This window comes from Delphinapterus leucas, chromosome 6, assembly GCF_059928025.1.
Source record: "Delphinapterus leucas isolate spDelLeu-1000000601 "Yukka" chromosome 6, BTC_Dleu_Yukka2, whole genome shotgun sequence".
Classification (NCBI taxonomy): Eukaryota; Metazoa; Chordata; class Mammalia; order Artiodactyla; family Monodontidae; genus Delphinapterus; species Delphinapterus leucas.
This window is the reverse complement of record NC_143134.1, coordinates 102117389-102133444: the sequence shown is the minus strand read 5'-3', so window position 1 is coordinate 102133444 and position 16056 is coordinate 102117389. Positions and strand designations below refer to the sequence as shown.

The window sequence follows — 16056 nt, the reverse complement described above, 5'->3', positions numbered from 1 at the left end:
GAACTTTACATATTGGCAAGGGGTAAAAAAAAAAAAGCATGAATCGTGATAAATCTCCCCATTCAGACCATTTGAGGTGTCCCAATCCATATGAAATACCCCACTATTATCCCTCTCTGGGGCACAACCATCAAAAAAGAACCTTATAATAAAGGGCATGATGAAATTCTCTCACAAATATATACACGTTTTTCACACTTGGGCAAACATCAATCAAAAGCTATTACAAGGTTAAATAGCCTAGTGGTTGACCAGGCAGGTTCTGGGCTCAGATTTCTTTGGTTCAAAAACCAGCTCTTCCACTTCCCAGCAGTTTACTTAATAACCTCTTGGTATCTTAGTTTGCCTATCTGTAAAAACATGGATCGTAAAAAGTTTCCCCCTCCTTAGTGAAAATGAAATGAATTAACATGACTAGACTTTTTAGACCCATCCTGACACACATGAGTATGTTATGTTAGTTACCTCGAACATATTAATGGAATGGAATGCCTCAAATACTTGGTGTTTGATGAAACTAGTAATTACATATATGGCTGGGAGCACGGACTCTTGTGTGTACCTTTTGAAAGGTGATTTTGCAACACACTTAAGACGAACAAACTGTTCATTCCCTTTCACACATTATCCCATTCTTGGGAATTTTTGCTAATGAAATACCTCATGGAAAAATAAATGGCTAAGTGCATAGTAATTGTAGCATTATTTCTAACAAAATATGGAAGCAAGGTAAATGTTTTTTTTTTAGTAGAGTGGCTAAGTGATTTATGATACATCTAGTCTATGAAACAGTATGCAATTAAAAAGCGTTATGGACAGAAAAGAAGCAGATTCACAGATACAGAAAAAAAACTACTGGTGGCGGGGGAAGCAGTATAGGGGTGGGGGAGTGGGAGGTACAAACTATTGGTTGTGACAGGCTCAAGGATGTATTGTACAACATGGGGAATATAGCCAATATTGTGTAATAATTATAAATGGAAAGTAACCTTTCAAAATTGTAAAAAATGTTTTTAATTTTTTAAATGATTGAGCTAAAAGATTAAATAAATTAAAAAAAGAGTTATGAAGAATATATGTAAAGTAAAAAAAATTCATACTTAAACTTTGTAAAGATTACGTCTGCAGTACAGAGAATGAGAGCATTTGATATGCTAGCTGTAGAATTTTATCTTCGTTTTCTATTTGTGTGTATTTGCTGTAACATAATTGAAGCAATAGATTTTTTTTTTGTTTTTTTTTGGCTGCGTTGGGTCTTTGTTGCTGCATGCGGGCTTTCTCTAGTTGCCGTGAGCGGGGGCTACTCTGTTGCGTTGCGTGGCCTCTCATCGCGGTGGTTTCTCTTGTTGCGGAGCACGGGCTCTAGGCACGCGGACTTCAGTAGTTGTGGCATGTGGGCTCAGTAGTTGTGGCTCGTGGGCTCTAGAGCGCAGGCTCAGTAGTTGTGGCGCATGGGCTTAATTGCTCCGTGGCATGTGGCATCTTCCCGGACCAGGAATCAAACCCATGTCCCCTGCATTGGCAGGTGGATTCTTAACCACTGTGCCACCATGGAAGTCCCAAAGCAATAGATTTAAATAATTTTTCCCCCAAAAAATGACACTACCTATTTCCTCTCTTGAGGTTTTACTTGAAAATTGAAACCGTTTAATGCGTGCATTCTTTTTTTTTTAACAACTTTATTGCACTATAATTGCTTTACAATGCTGTGTTATTTTCTGCTTTATAACAAAGTGAATCAGCTATACATATACATATATCCCCATATATCCACCCTCTTACATCTCCCTCCCACCCTCCCTATCCCACCCCTCTAGGTGGTCACAAAGCACCCAGCTGATCCCCCTGTGCTGTGCAGCTGCTTCCCACTAGCTATCTATTTTACATTTGGTAGTATATATAAGTCCACGCCACTCTCTCACTTTGTCCCAGCATACCCTTTCTCGTCCCCGTGTCCTCAAGTCCATTCTCTCTCTCTTTTTTTTTTTTTAGATTCCATGTATATGTGTTAGCATACGGTATTTGTTATTCTCTTTCTGACTTACTTCACTCTGTATGACAGTCTCTAGGTCCATCCACCTCACTACAAATAGCTCAATTTCATTTCTTTTTATGGCTGAGTAATATTCCATTGTATATATGTGCCACATCTTCTTTATCCATTCATCTGTCGACGGACACTTAGGCTGTTTCCATGTGCTGGTTATTGTAAATAGAGCTGCAGTGAACATTGTGGTACATGACTCTTTTTGAATTATGGTTTTCTCAGGGTATATGCCCAGTAGTGGGATTGCTGGGTCGTATGGTAGTTCTATTTTTCGTTTTTTAAGGAACCTCCGTACTGTTCTCCATAGTGGCCCTATCAATTTACTTTCCCACCAACAGTGCAAGAGGCTTCCCTTTTCTCCATACCCTCTCCAGCATTTATTGTTTGTAGATTTTTTGATGATGGCCATTCTGACTGGTGTGAGGTGATACCTCATTTTTGTTTTGATTTGCATTTCTCTAATGATTAGTGATGTTGAGCATTCTTTCATGTGTTTGTTGGCAATCTGTATATCTTCTTTGGAGAAATGTCTGTTTAGATCTTCTGCCCATTTTTGGATTGGGTTTTTTGTTTTTTTGAATATCGAGCTGCATGACAGGCTTATAAATTTTGGAGATTAATCCTTTGTCAGTTGCTTCATTTGCAAATATTTTCTCCCATTCTGAGCATTGTCCTTTCATCTTGTGTATGGTTTCCTTTGCTGTGCAAAAGCTTTTAAGTTTCATTAGGTCCCATTTGTTTATTTTTGTTTTTATTTCCATTTCTCTAGGAGGTGGATCAAAAAGGATCATGCTGTGTTTTATGTCATAGAGTGTTCTGCGTATGTTTTCCTCTAAGAGTTTTATAGTGTCTGGCCCTACATTTAGGTCTTTAACCTATTTTGAGTTTACTTTTGTGTATGGTGTTAGGGAGTGTTCTAATTTCATTCTTTTACATGTAGCTGTCCAGTTTTCCCAGCACCACTTACTGAAGAGGATTTCTTTTCTCCATTGTATATTCTTGCCTCCTTTATCAAAGATAAGGTGACAATATGTGCGTGGGTTATCTCTGTGTTATCTATCCTGTTCCATTGATCTATATTTCTGTTTTTGTGCCAGTACCATACTGTCTTGATTACTGTAGCTTTGTAGTACAGTCTGAAGTCAGGAGCCTGTTTCCTCCAGCTCCATTTTTCTTGCTCAAGATTACTTTGGCTATTTGGGGTCTTTTGTGTTTCTATACAAATTGTGAAATTTTTTGTTCTTGTTCTGTGAAAAATGCCATTGGTAGTTTGATAGGGATTGCATTGAATCTGTAGATTGCTTTGGGTAGTATAGTCATTTTCACAGTGTTGATTCTTCCAATCCAAGAACATGGTATATCTCTCCATCTGTTGGTATCATCTTTAATTTCTTTCATCAGTGTCTTATAGATTTTTGCATACAGGTCTTTTGTCTCCTTAGGTAGGTTTATTCCTAGGTCTTTTATTCTTTTTGTTGCAATGGTAAATGCGAGTGTTTCCTTAATTTCTCTTTCAGATTTTTTATCATTAATGTATAGGAATGTAAGAGATTTCTGTGCATTCATTTTGTATCCTGCTACTTTACCGAATTCATTGATTAGGTCTGGTAGTTTTCTGGTAACGTCTTTAGGATTCTCTATGTATAGTATCATGTCATCTGCAAACAGTGACAGCTTTACTTCTTCTTTTCGGATTTGGATTCCTTTTATTTCTTTTTCGTCTCTGATTGCTGTGGCTAAAACTTCCAAAACTATGTTAAATAATAATGGTGAAAGTGGGCAACCTTGTCTTGTTGCTGATCTTAGTGGAAGTGGTTTCAGTTTTTCACCATTGAGAATGATGTTGGCTGTGGGTTTGTCATATATGGCCTTTATTATGTTGAGGTAATTTCCCTCTATGCCTACTTTCTGGAGAGTTTTATCATAAATGGGTGTTGAATTTTGTCAAAAGCTTTTTCTGCATCTATTGAGATGATCATATTGCTTTTATCCTTCAGTTTCTTAATATGGTGTATCACATTGATTGATATGCATTTATTGAAGAATCCTTGCATTCCTGGGACAAACCCCACTTGATCATGGTGTATGATCCTTTTAATGTGCTGTTGGATTCTGTTGGCTAGTATTTTGTTGAGGATTTTTGCATCTATGTTCATCAGTGATATTGGCCTATAGTTTTCTTTCTTTGTGACATGTTTGTCTGGTTTTGGTATCAGGGTGATGGTGGCCTCATAGAACGAGCTTGGGAGTGTTCCTCCTTCTGCTATATTTTGGAAGAGTTTGAGAAGTATAGGTGTTAGCTCCTCTCTGAATGTTTGATAGAAATCTCCAGTGAAGCCATCTGGCCCTGGGCTTTTGTTTGTTGGAAGATTTTTAATCACAGTCTCAATTTCAGTACGTGTGATTGGTCTGTTTATATTTTCTATTTCTTCCTGGTTCAGTCTCGGAAGGTTGTGCTTTGCAGAGAATTTGTCCATTTCTTCCAGGTTGTCCATTTTATTGGCATGTAGTTGCTTCTAGTAATCACTCATGATCCTTTGTATTTCTGCAGTGTCAGTTGTTACTTCTCCTTTTTCATTTCTAATTCTGTTGATTTGAGTCTTCTCCCTTTTTTTCTTGATGAGTCTGGCTAATCGTTTATTAATTTTGTTTATCTTCTCAAAGAACCAGATTTTACTTTTATTGATCTTTGTTATCATTTCCTTCATTTCATTTTCATTTATTTCTGATCTGATCTTTATGATTTCTTTCCTTCTGCTAACTTTGGGGTTTTTTTGTTCTTTCTCTAATTGTTAGGTGTAAGGTTAGGTTGTTTATTAGAGATGTTTCTTGTTTCTTAAGGTAGGATTGTATTGCTGTAAACTTCCCCCTTAGAACTGCTTTTGCAGCAACCCATAGGTTTTGGGTCGTTGTGTTTTCGTTGTCATTTGTTTCTAGGAACTTTTTTATTTCTTTAGTGATCTCTTGGTTATTCAGTAGCATATTGTTTAGCCTCCATGTGCTTGTAATTTTTACAGATTTTTTTCCTGTAATTTATATCTAGCCTCATAGCATTGTGGTCAGAAAAGATACTTGATATGATTTCAATTCTTGTAAACTTCCCAAGGCTTGATTTGTGACCCAAGATATGATCTATCCTGGAGAATGTACCATGAGCACTTGAGAAGAAAGTGTATTCTGTTGTTTTTAGGTGGAATGTCCTATAAATATCAATTAAGTCCATCTTATTGTCATTTAAAGCTTGTGTTTCCTTATTTATTTTCATTATGGATGATCTGTCCATTGGTGAAAGTGGGGTGTTAAAGTCCCCTACTATGATTGTGTCACTGTCGATTTCCCCCTTTATGGCTGTTAGCATTTGCCTTATGTATTGAGATGCTCCTTTTTTGGGTGCATAAATGTTTACCATTGTTATATCTTCTTCTTGGATTGATCCCTTGATTATTATGTAGTGTCCTTCTTTACCTCTTGTAATAGTCTTTATTTAAAATCTATTTTCTCTGGTATGAGAATTGCTACTCCAGCTTTCTTTCGATTTCCATTTGCATGGAATATCTTTTTCCATCCGCTCAGTTTCTGTCTGTATGTGTCCCTAGGTCTGAAATGGGTCTCTTGTAGACAGCATATATACGGGTCTTGTTTTTGCATCCATTCAGCCAGTCTATGTCTCTTGGTTGGAGCATTTAAGCCATTTACATTTAAGGTAGTTATCAATATGTATGTTCCTATTACCATTTTCTTAATTGTTTGGGGTTTGTTATTGTAGGTCTTTTCCTTCTCTTGTGTTTCCTGCCTAGTAAAGTTCCTTTAGCATTTGTTGTAAAGCTGGTTTGCTGGTGCTGAATTCTCTTAGCTTTTGCTTGTCTGTAAAGGTTTTAATTTCTCTGTCAAATCTGAATGAGATCCTTGCTGAGTAGAGTAATCTTGGTTGTAGGGTTTTCCCTTTCATCACTTTAAATATGTCCTGCCACTCCCTTGTGGCTTGCAGAGTTTCTGCTGAAAGATCCGCTGTTAACCTTATGAGGATTCCCTTGTGTGTTATTTGTTGTTTTTCCCTTGCTGCTTTTAATATTTTCTCTTTGTATTTAATTTTTGATAGTTTGATTAATACGTGTCTTGGCGTGCTTCTCCTTGGGTTTATCCTGTATCGGACTCTGCACTTCCTGGACTTGATTAACTATTTCCTTTCCCATATTAGGGAAGTTTTGAACTGAAATCTCTTCAAATATTTTCTCAGTCCCTTTTTTTTCTCTTCTTCTTCTGGGACCCCTATAATTTGCATGTTGGTGCATTTAATGTTGTCCCAGAGGTCTCTGAGAGTGTCCTCAATTCTTTTCATTCTTTTTTCTTTATTCTCCTCTGCAGTAGTTATTTCCACTATTTTATCTTCCGGGTCACTTGTCTGTTCTCTGCCTCAGTTACTCCACTATCGATTCCTTCTAGAGAACTTTTAATTTCATTTATTGCGTTGTTCATCATTGTTTGCTCGTTAGTTCTTCTAGGTCCTTGTTAAACGTTTCTTGTATTTTTTCCATTCTATTTCCAAGATTATGGATCATCTTTACTGTCATTCCTCTGAATTCTTTTTCAGGTAGACTGCCTATTTCCTCTTCATTTGTTAGGTCTGGTGGGTTTTTACCTTGCTCCTTCATCTGCTGTGTGCTTCTCTGTCTTCTCATTTTGCTTACCTTACTGTGTTTGGGGTCTCCTTTTCGTAGCCTGCAGGTTCATATTTCCTTTGTTTTTGGTGTCTGCCCCCAGTGGCTAAGGTTGTTTCAGTGGGTTGTGTAGGCTTCCTGGTAGAGGGGACTAGTGCCTGTGTTCTGGTGGATGAGGCTGGATCTTGTCTTTCTGGTTGGCAGGTCCATGTCTGGTGGTGTGTTTTGGGGTGCCTGTGACCTTATTATGATTTTAGGCAGTCTCTCTGCTAATGGGTGGGGTTGTGTTCCTATCTTACTAGTTATTTGGCATGGGTGTCCAACACTGTAGCTTGCTGGTCGTTGAGTGGAGCTGGGTCTTAGCATTGAGATAGAGATCTCTGGGAGAGCTTTCGCCACTTGATACTACGTGGAACTGGGAGGTCTCTGGTGCATCAGTGTCCTGAACTCAGCTCTCCCACCTCAGAGGCACAGGCCTGACACCCGGCTGGAGCACCAAGACCCTGTCAGCCACAGGGTTCAGAAGAAAGGGGAAAAAAAGAAAGAAAGAAAATAATAAAATAAAATAAAGTTATTAAAATAAAAAATAATTATTAAAAATAAACAGTTAAAAAGTAATAAAAAAAGAAGAAAAAAAAAGCAAAGAGAGAGCAACCAAACCAAAAACAAATCCACCAATGATAACAAGCGCTAAAAACTATACTAAAGAAAAACAAAAAACTGACAGACAGAACCCTAGGATAAATGGTAAAAGCAAAGCTATACAGGCAAAATCACACAAAGAAGCATACACATACGCCCTCACAAAAAGAGAAAAAGGAAAAATATATCTATATCATTGCTCCCAAAGTCCACTGCATCAATTTGGGATGATTCGTTGTCTATTCAGATATTCCAGAGATGCAGGGTACATCACGTTGATTGTGGAGATTTAATCCGCTGCTCCTGAGGCTGCTGGGAGAGATTTCCCTTTCTCCTCTGTTTGCACAGCTCCTGGGGTCCAGCACTGGATTTGACCCTGCCTCTGCGTATAGGTCCCCTGAGTGCGTCTGTTCTTCGCTTAGACAGGACGGGGTTAAAGGAGCAGCTGATTCGGGGGCTCTGGCTCACTCAGGCTGGGGGAGGGAGGGGTACGGAGTGTGGGGCGAGCCTGTGGCGGCAGAGGCCAGCATGACGTTGCAACAGCCTGAGGCACCGTGTGTTCTCCCGGGGAAGTTGTCCCTGGATCACGGGACCCTGGCAGTGGCGGGCTGCACAGGCTCCTGGGAGGGGAGGTGTGGATAGTGACTTGTACTGCACACAGGCTTCTTGGTGGCTGCTGCAGCAGCCTTAGTGTCTCATGCCCGTCTCTGGGGCTGATAGCCGTGGCTCACACCCGTCTCTGGAGCTCCTTTAAGCGGTGCTCTGAATCCCCTCTCCTCAGGCACACTGAAACAATGGTCTCTTGCCTCTTAGGCAGCTCCAGACTTTTTCCTGGACTCCCTCCCGGCTAGCCGTTGTGCACTAGCCCTTTCAGGCAGTGTTCACACAGCCAACCCCAGTCCTCTCCCCGGGGTCTGACCTCCGAAGCCCGAGCCTCAGCTCCCAGCCCCCGCCCACCCCGGCGGGTGAGCAGACAAGCCCTTCGGGCTGGTGAGTGCTGGTCGGCACTGATCCTCTGTGCGGGAATCTCTCCGCTTTGCCCTCTGTACCCCGGTTGCTGCGCTCTCCTCCGTGGCTCCGAAGCTTCCCCCCTGCCACCCCCATCTCCTCCAGTGAAAGGGCTTCCTAGTGTGTGGAAACTTTTCCTCCTTCACAGCTCCCTCCCCGAGGTGCAGGTCCCGTCCCTATTCTTTTGTCTCTGTTTTTTCTTTTTTCTTTTGCCCTACCCATGTACGTGGGGAGTTTCTTGCATTTTGGGAAGTCTGAGGTCTTCTGCCAGCCTTCAGTAGGTGTTCTGTAGGAGTTGTTCCACATGTAGATGTATTTCTGATGTATTTGTGGGGAGGAAGGTGCTCTCCGCATCTTACTCTTCCGCCATCTTGAAGGTCTCCAACATATGCATTTTTAACTACCTCCACCTACATGGCCAAATGGTTTGTGTGTCATCTTTTATTATCTTCTCCTTCTCTTCCATCAGAGAAATGAAGATGCTTCCTCGTTTGAAGTCAATTCCATCCATCTCTTGATTGCATCGCTCCCTTCTGTGCCAGGCCTTTATTCTTCATTGATCCTTTTTCAAACCTGGTGTTTGGACCCTTGTTGTTTTTGCCACCCAGCTACCATTCCCTATTAGTAGTTCTCTGATTTTCCTCCAGGGAACCAAGCCCTTTCTAGTTCTTAGTCCATGTACTTCCTAGGGCTCTATCTCTAGGTCTAGACAAATCAGTGAACTCCATCCCCATCAAGAATGGGCCCTTCATTCCATTCAAGCCAATCCAAGCCCAACCAGAGCTAATTCCAGAGCTTTGCTTAAGCAGCTAGGTAAAAGCCTCTTCTTTTGATTGTACTAAACTTGAACTTGGAAAGATATGATGCTCAAGCTATTACATAGCTGGCTTGCCACCATAGAGAACCTAAAAATGAAAGCTCCATATAGAGGAAAGCAGAGTCAGGCCAACAGGTGCCCATGGCATTGATTGAACCCTGAATCTATCCATGCCTGAAGCCTGAACTACCCCCCATAAATTCTGCAGTTATGTAAACTTTGGGTTGCTTTTTCTGACTTTTGCAACCAAAACATTTCTTTTTTTCTTAAAATCAGAAAGATGATTTTAATCTTATTTCTCAATAAAATAATAACATACATTTGTAAAGCAAACAATTTTAAGAATATTTCTCTAAAGGCTTTCTGGAATTCCTAAAGGAAATTCATCTATTTTAGAAAGAAAATTCCAAGGAATTATGGAAAACAACATAAAATTATCAAGTAGCTTCCTCCCCCTACAACACACAGTAATCATTCTGGTACAAAGCACTTTTTTTTTTTTTTTTATACAGCAGTTTCTTATTAGTCATCAATTTTATACACATCAGTGTATACATGTCAACCCCAATCGCCCAATTCATCACACCACCACCACGACCCCCCCGCAGCTTTCCCCCCCTTGGTGTCCACACGTTTGTTCTCTACATCTGTGTCTCAATTTCTACCCTGAAATCCAGTTCACTTGTACCATTTCTCTAGGTTCCACATATATGCATTAATATACGATATTTGTTTTTCTCTTTCTGACTTACTTCACTCTGTATGACAGTCTCTAGATCCATCCACGTCTCTACAAATGACCCACTTTCATTCCTTTTTATGGCTGAGTAATATTCCATTGTAATATTAGCCACATCTTGTTTATCCATTCATCTGTTGATGGGCACTTAGGTTGCTTCCATGACATGCCTACTGCAAATAGAGCTGCAGTGAACACTGGGGTGCATGTGTCTTTTTGAATTGTGGTTTTCTCAGGGTATATGCCCAGGACTGGGATTGCTGGGTCGTATGGTAGTTCTATTTTTAGTTTTTTAAGGAACCTCCATACTGTTCTCCATAGTGGCTGTATCAGTTTACATTCCCACCAACGGTGCAAGAGGGTTCCCTTTTCTCCACACCCTCTCCAGCATTTGTTGTTCGTAGATTTTCTGATGAAGCCCATTCTAACTGGTGTGAGGTGATACCTTATTGTAGTTTTGATTTGCATTTCTCTAATAATTAGTGATGTTGAGCAGCTTTTCATGTGCTTCTTGGCCATCTGTATATCTTCTTTGGAGAAATGTCTATTTAGGTCTTCTGCCCGTTTTTGGATTGGGTTGTTTGTTCTTTGAATATCGAGCTGCATGAGCTGTTTATAAATTTTGGAGATTAATCCTTTGTCCGTTGATTCGTTTGCAAATATTTTCGCCCATTCTGAGGGTTGTCTTTTCGTCTTGTTTATGGTTTCCTTTGCTGTGCAAAAGCTTTTAAGTTTCATTAGGTCCCATTTGTTGATTTTTGTTTTTATTTCCATTTCTCTAGGAGGTGGATCAAAAAAGATTTTGCTGTGATTTATGTCAAAGAGTGTTCTTCCTATGTTTTCTGCTAAGAGTTTTATAGTGCCCAGTCTTACATTTACATCTTGAATCCATTTTGATTTTATTTTAGTGTATGGTGTTAGGGAGTGTTCTAATTTCATTCTTTTATATGTAGCTGTCCAGTTTTCCCAGCACCACTTATTGAAGAGGCTGTCTTTTCTGCATTGTATATCCTTGCCTTCTTTGTCAAGATTAGTTTACCGTAGGTGCGTGAGTTTACCTCTGGGCTTTCTATCTTGTTCCATTGACCTATGTTTCTGTTTTTGTTCCAGTACCATATTATCTTGATTACTGTAGCTTTGTAGTATAGTCTGAAGTCAGGGAGTCTGATTCCTCCAGCTCCGGTTTTTTCCCTCAATACTGCTTTGGCTATCCGGGGTCTTCTGTGTCTCCGTATAAATTTTTAGATTTTTTTGTCCTAGTTCCATAAAAAATACCATTGGTAGTTTGATAGGGATTGCATTCAATCTGTAGATTGCTTTGGGCAGTATCGTCATTTTCACAGTGTTGATTCTTCCAATCCAAGAACATGGTATATCTCTCCATCTGTTGGTATCATCTTTAATTTCTTTCATCAGTGTCCTATAGTTTTCTGCATACAGGTCTTTTGTCTCCCTAGGTAGGTTTATTCCTAGGTCTTTTATTCTTTTTGTTGCAATGGTAAATGCGAGTGTTTCCTTAATTTCTCTTTCAGATATTTCATCATTAGTGTATAGAAATGCCAGAGATTTCTGTGCATTAATTTTGTATCCTGCAACTTTACCAAATTCATTGATTAGCTCTAGTAGTTTTCTGGTGGCATCTTTAGGATTCTCTATGTATAGTATCATGTCATCTGCAAACAGTGACAGTTTTACTTCTTTTACAATTGTATTCCTTTTATTTCTTTTTCTTCTCTGATTGCTGAGGCTAGGACTTCCAAAACTATGTTGAATAATAGTGGTGAGAGTGGACATTCTTGTCTTGTTCCTGATCTTAGAGGAAATGCTTTCAGTTTTTCACCATTGATAATGATGTTTGCTGTGGGTTTGTTGTCTATGGCCTTTACTATGTTGAGGTAGGTTCCCTCTATGCCCACTTTCTGGAGAGTTTTTATCATAAATGGGTGTTGAATTTTGTCAAAAGCTTTTTCTGCATCTATTGAGATGATCATATGGTTTTTCTGCTTCAATTTGTTAATATGGTGTATCGAATTGATTGATTTACATATATTGAAGAATCCTTGCATCCCTGGGATAAATCCCACTTGATCATGGTGTATGATCCTTTTAATGTGTTGTTGGATTCTGTTTGCCAGTATTTTGTTGAAGATTTTTGCATCTACATTCATCAGTGATATTGGTCTGTAATTTTCTTTTTTTGTAGTGTCTTTGTCTGGTTTTGGTATCAGGGTGATGATGGCCTCATAGAATGAGTTTGGGAGTGTTCCTTCCTCCGCAATTTTTTGGAAGAGTTTGAGAAGGATGGGTGTTAGCTCTTCTCTAAATATTTGATAGAATTCACCCGTGAAGCCATCTGGTCCTGGACTTCTGTTTGTTGGAAGATTTTTATTCATAGTTTCAATTCCATTACTTGTGATTGGTCTGTTCATATTTTCTATTTCTTTCTGTTTTAGTCTTGGAAGATTATACCTTTCTAAGAATTTGTCCATTTCTTCCAGGTTGTCCATTTTATTGGCATAGAGTTGCTTGTAGTAGTCTCTTAGGATGCTTTGTATATCTGTGGTGTCTGTTGTAACTTCTCCTTTTTCATTTCTAATTTTATTGATTTGAGTCTTCTCCCTCTTTTTCTTGATGAGTCTGGCTAATTGTTTATCTTCTAAGAATAAAATTCTTCTTCTAAGAATTTTGTTTATCTTCTCAAAGAACCAGCTTTTAGTTTTATTGATCTTTGCTATTGCTTTCTTTGTTTCTATTTCATTTATTTCTGCTCTGATCTTTATGTTTTCTTTCCTTCTGCTAACTTTGGGTTCTGTTTGTTCTTCTTTCTCTGGTTCCTTTAGGTGTAAGGTTAGATTATTTATTTGAGATTTTTCTTGTTTCTTGATGTAGGCTTGTATAGCTATAAACTTTCCTCTTAGAACTGCTTTTGCTGCATCCCACAGGTTTTGGATTGTCATGTTTTCATTGTCATTTGTCTCTAGGTATTTTTTTATTTCCTCTTTGATTTCTTCAGTGGTCTGTTGGTTATTTAGTAACGTAGCGTTTAGCCTCCATGTGTTTGTGTTTTTTCCCCCTGTAATTCATTTCTAATCTCATAGTGTTGTGGTCAGAAAAGATGCTTGATATGATTTCAGTTTTCTTAAATTTACTGAGGCTTGATTTGTGACCCAAGATGTGGTCTGTCCTGGAGAATGTTCCATGCGCACTTGAGAAGAAAGTGTAATCTGCTGGTTTTGGATGAAATGTCCTATAAATATAATTAAATCTATCTGGTCTACTGTGTCATTTAAAGCTTCTGTTTCCTTATTTATTTTCATTTTGGGTGATCAGTCCATTGGTGTATATGAGGTGTTAAAGTCCCCCACTATTATTGTGTTACTGTTGATTTCCTCTTTTACAGCTGTTAGCAGTTGCCTTATGTATTGAGGTGCTCCTATGTTGGGTGCATATATATTTATAATTGTTATATCTTCTTCTTGGTTTGAACCCTTGATCATTATGTAGTGTCCTTGTCTCTTGTAACATTCTTTGTTTTAAAGTCTATTTTATGTGATATGAGTCTTGCTACTCCAGCTTTCTTTTGATTTCCCTTTGCATGGAATATCTTTTTCTATCCCCTCACTTTCAGTCTGTATGTGTCCCTAGGTCTGAAGTGGGTCTCTTGTAGACAGCATATATATGGGTCTTGTTTTCGTATCCATTCAGCAGGCCTGTGTCTTTCGGTTGGAGCATTTAATCCGTTCACGTTTAAGGTAGTTCTCGATATGTATGTTTCTAAGACCATTTTCTTAATTGTTTTGGGTTGGTTTTTGTAGGTCCTTTTCTTCTCTTGTGTTTCCCACTTAGAGAAGTGCCTTTAGCATTTGTTGTAGAGCTGGTTTGGTGGTGCTGAATTCTCTTAGCTTTTGCCTGTCTGTAAAGCTTTTGATTTCTCCATAGAATCTGAATGAGATCCTTGCCAGGTTGAGTAATCTTGGTTGTAGGTTCTTCCCTTTCACTCTTTAAGTGTATCATGCCACTCCCTTCTGGCTTGTAGAGTTTCTGCTGAGAAATCAACTGTTAACCTTATGGGAGTTCCCTTGTATGTTATTTGTCATTTTCCCCTTGATGCTTTCAATAATTTTTCTTTGTCTTTAATCATTGCTAATTTGATTACTGTGTGTCTTGGCGTGTTTCTCCTTGGGTTTATCCTGTATGGGACTCGCTGTGCTTCCTCGACTTGGGTGGCTATTTCCTTTCCCATGTTAAGGAAGTTTTCTACTATAATCTCTTCAAATATTTTCTCTGGTCCTCTCTCTCTCTCATCTCCTTCTGGGACCCCTATAATGTGAATGTTGTTGCGTTTAATGTTGTCCCAGAGGTCTCTTAGGCTGTCTTCATTTCTTTTCATTTTTTTTTCTTTATTCTGTTCTGCAGCAGTGAATTCCACCATTCTGTCTTCCAGATCACTTATTCGTTCTTCTGCCTCAGTTATTCTGCTATTGATTCCTTCTAGTGTAGTTTTCATTTCAGTTATTGTATTGTTCATCTCTGTTTGTTCTTTAATTCGTCTAGGTCTTTGTTAAACATTTCTTGCATCTTCTCCATCTTTGCCTCCATTGTTTTTCTGAGGTCCTGGATCATCTTCACTATCATTATTCTGAATTCTTTTTCTGGAAGGTTGCCTATCTCCACTTCATTTTGTTGTTTTTCTGGGGTTTTATCTTGTTCCTTCATATGGTACATAGCCCTCTGCCTTTTCATCTTGTCTGTTTTTCTGTGAATGTGGTTTTTGTTCCACAGGCTGCAGGACTGTAGTTCTTCTTGCTTCTGCTGTCTGTCCTCTGGTGGATGAGGCTGTCTAAGAGGCTTGTTGCAACCAAAACATTTCTAATGAATATATCTGATGTTCTCTCAGACTGCTCTCTTTTATTTATTTTATTTTACTTTTATTCGGTACACAGGCCTCTCACTGTTGTGGCCTCTCCCGTTGCGGAGCACAGGCTCTGGATGCGCAGGCTCAGCGGCCATGGCTCACGGGCCCAGCTGCTCCGTGGCATGTGGGATCTTCCCGGACCAGGGCACGAACCCGTGTCCCCTGCATCGGCAGGCGGACTCTCAACCACTGCGCCACCAGGGAAGCCCTGCTCTCTTTTATTTTGTGGTCTAATTCGTGAAATTGGATATATTTACTGCTTCCAATTCTCATTTTCTACTCATTCCCTCACCCACTCTTGAAAGTCACCAAGAACCTTCCAGCACCTAGTTTAAAAAGCCATTTCTCAATCCTGCTCTTCCTTGATTACACAAGTGTCATTAACTAATCAGCTTCTATATTCTTGAAACTTCCTCCTTTTTTGGCTTCTATTGCTGATTCATCCCCAAGTTCTTCTGGCTTCTTTGTCTCCTGCCGTTCTCAAATATAAGTGTTTCCCAAGGCTCTGTCTTTTTTCCATTTTACCTCTCTCCCTTAGTAATTTCACCCCCACTTCTAGTTCTAGCTGTGAATACCTTTAACTTAAACAATAGCCCTCCTCACCCCCAAGTTCACGCCAAAGCTTTGTTCTCTTTTCCAAATAAATCCTTGCTCCATGTATGTCATTCCCTTATTTAAAAGTTGATACCTGTCCCCCTCCATTGCCTTCAGAATCAAGACTAGACCCTTGTATTCAAGTCTGACTTTAAAATTTCTCCCTAATTTTGATCCAATCTACCTTTCCAAGCCCATTTTTGTTTGACTCAGATCTTAACTTCATGTAGTTTTCTCATATTCTTCTAAGCACTTGGAGTTGTTCATGTCTGATTTGAAACCCCAGGGCCTAGGAGAATCCCCTGTCAATAGAAAATATTTATTTTGTGTTTGACTAATGAGGGAGTGAACAAATGAATGAATGAGCAAACAAGTGAAGCCTTCTGTCTTTCCCCTGCATCCCCCCGCAGCTTTGCCTCCCCTTCTAATTTTGTCCTCGTATTAATCTGACTCAGAGGAAGTTTCTGTCCAGCTCAGAATAGCTTTCTGGTTTCATCCTTTCTGCAGAAGATATTGCTTAATGGCTCAAAGGTTGTTCTCTGTTTTATGAAACAAAACTTTGTGTTCTCAGTTGATTATGTGTCTAGGCTCTCGAGCAAATCCATAGCTATGCTTTTGAGATAAGGCTTGGCCCTG

At 39.4% G+C, this 16056-nt stretch overlaps 1 protein-coding gene across 1 annotated transcript in view; it reads left to right on the top strand.

Moving 5' to 3' along the window:
* The window catches only part of LOC111177341 (thioredoxin domain-containing protein 8), a 62233-nt gene that overhangs the window by 25639 nt on the left and 20538 nt on the right, over window positions 1–16056 (top strand). The window lies entirely within an intron of this gene.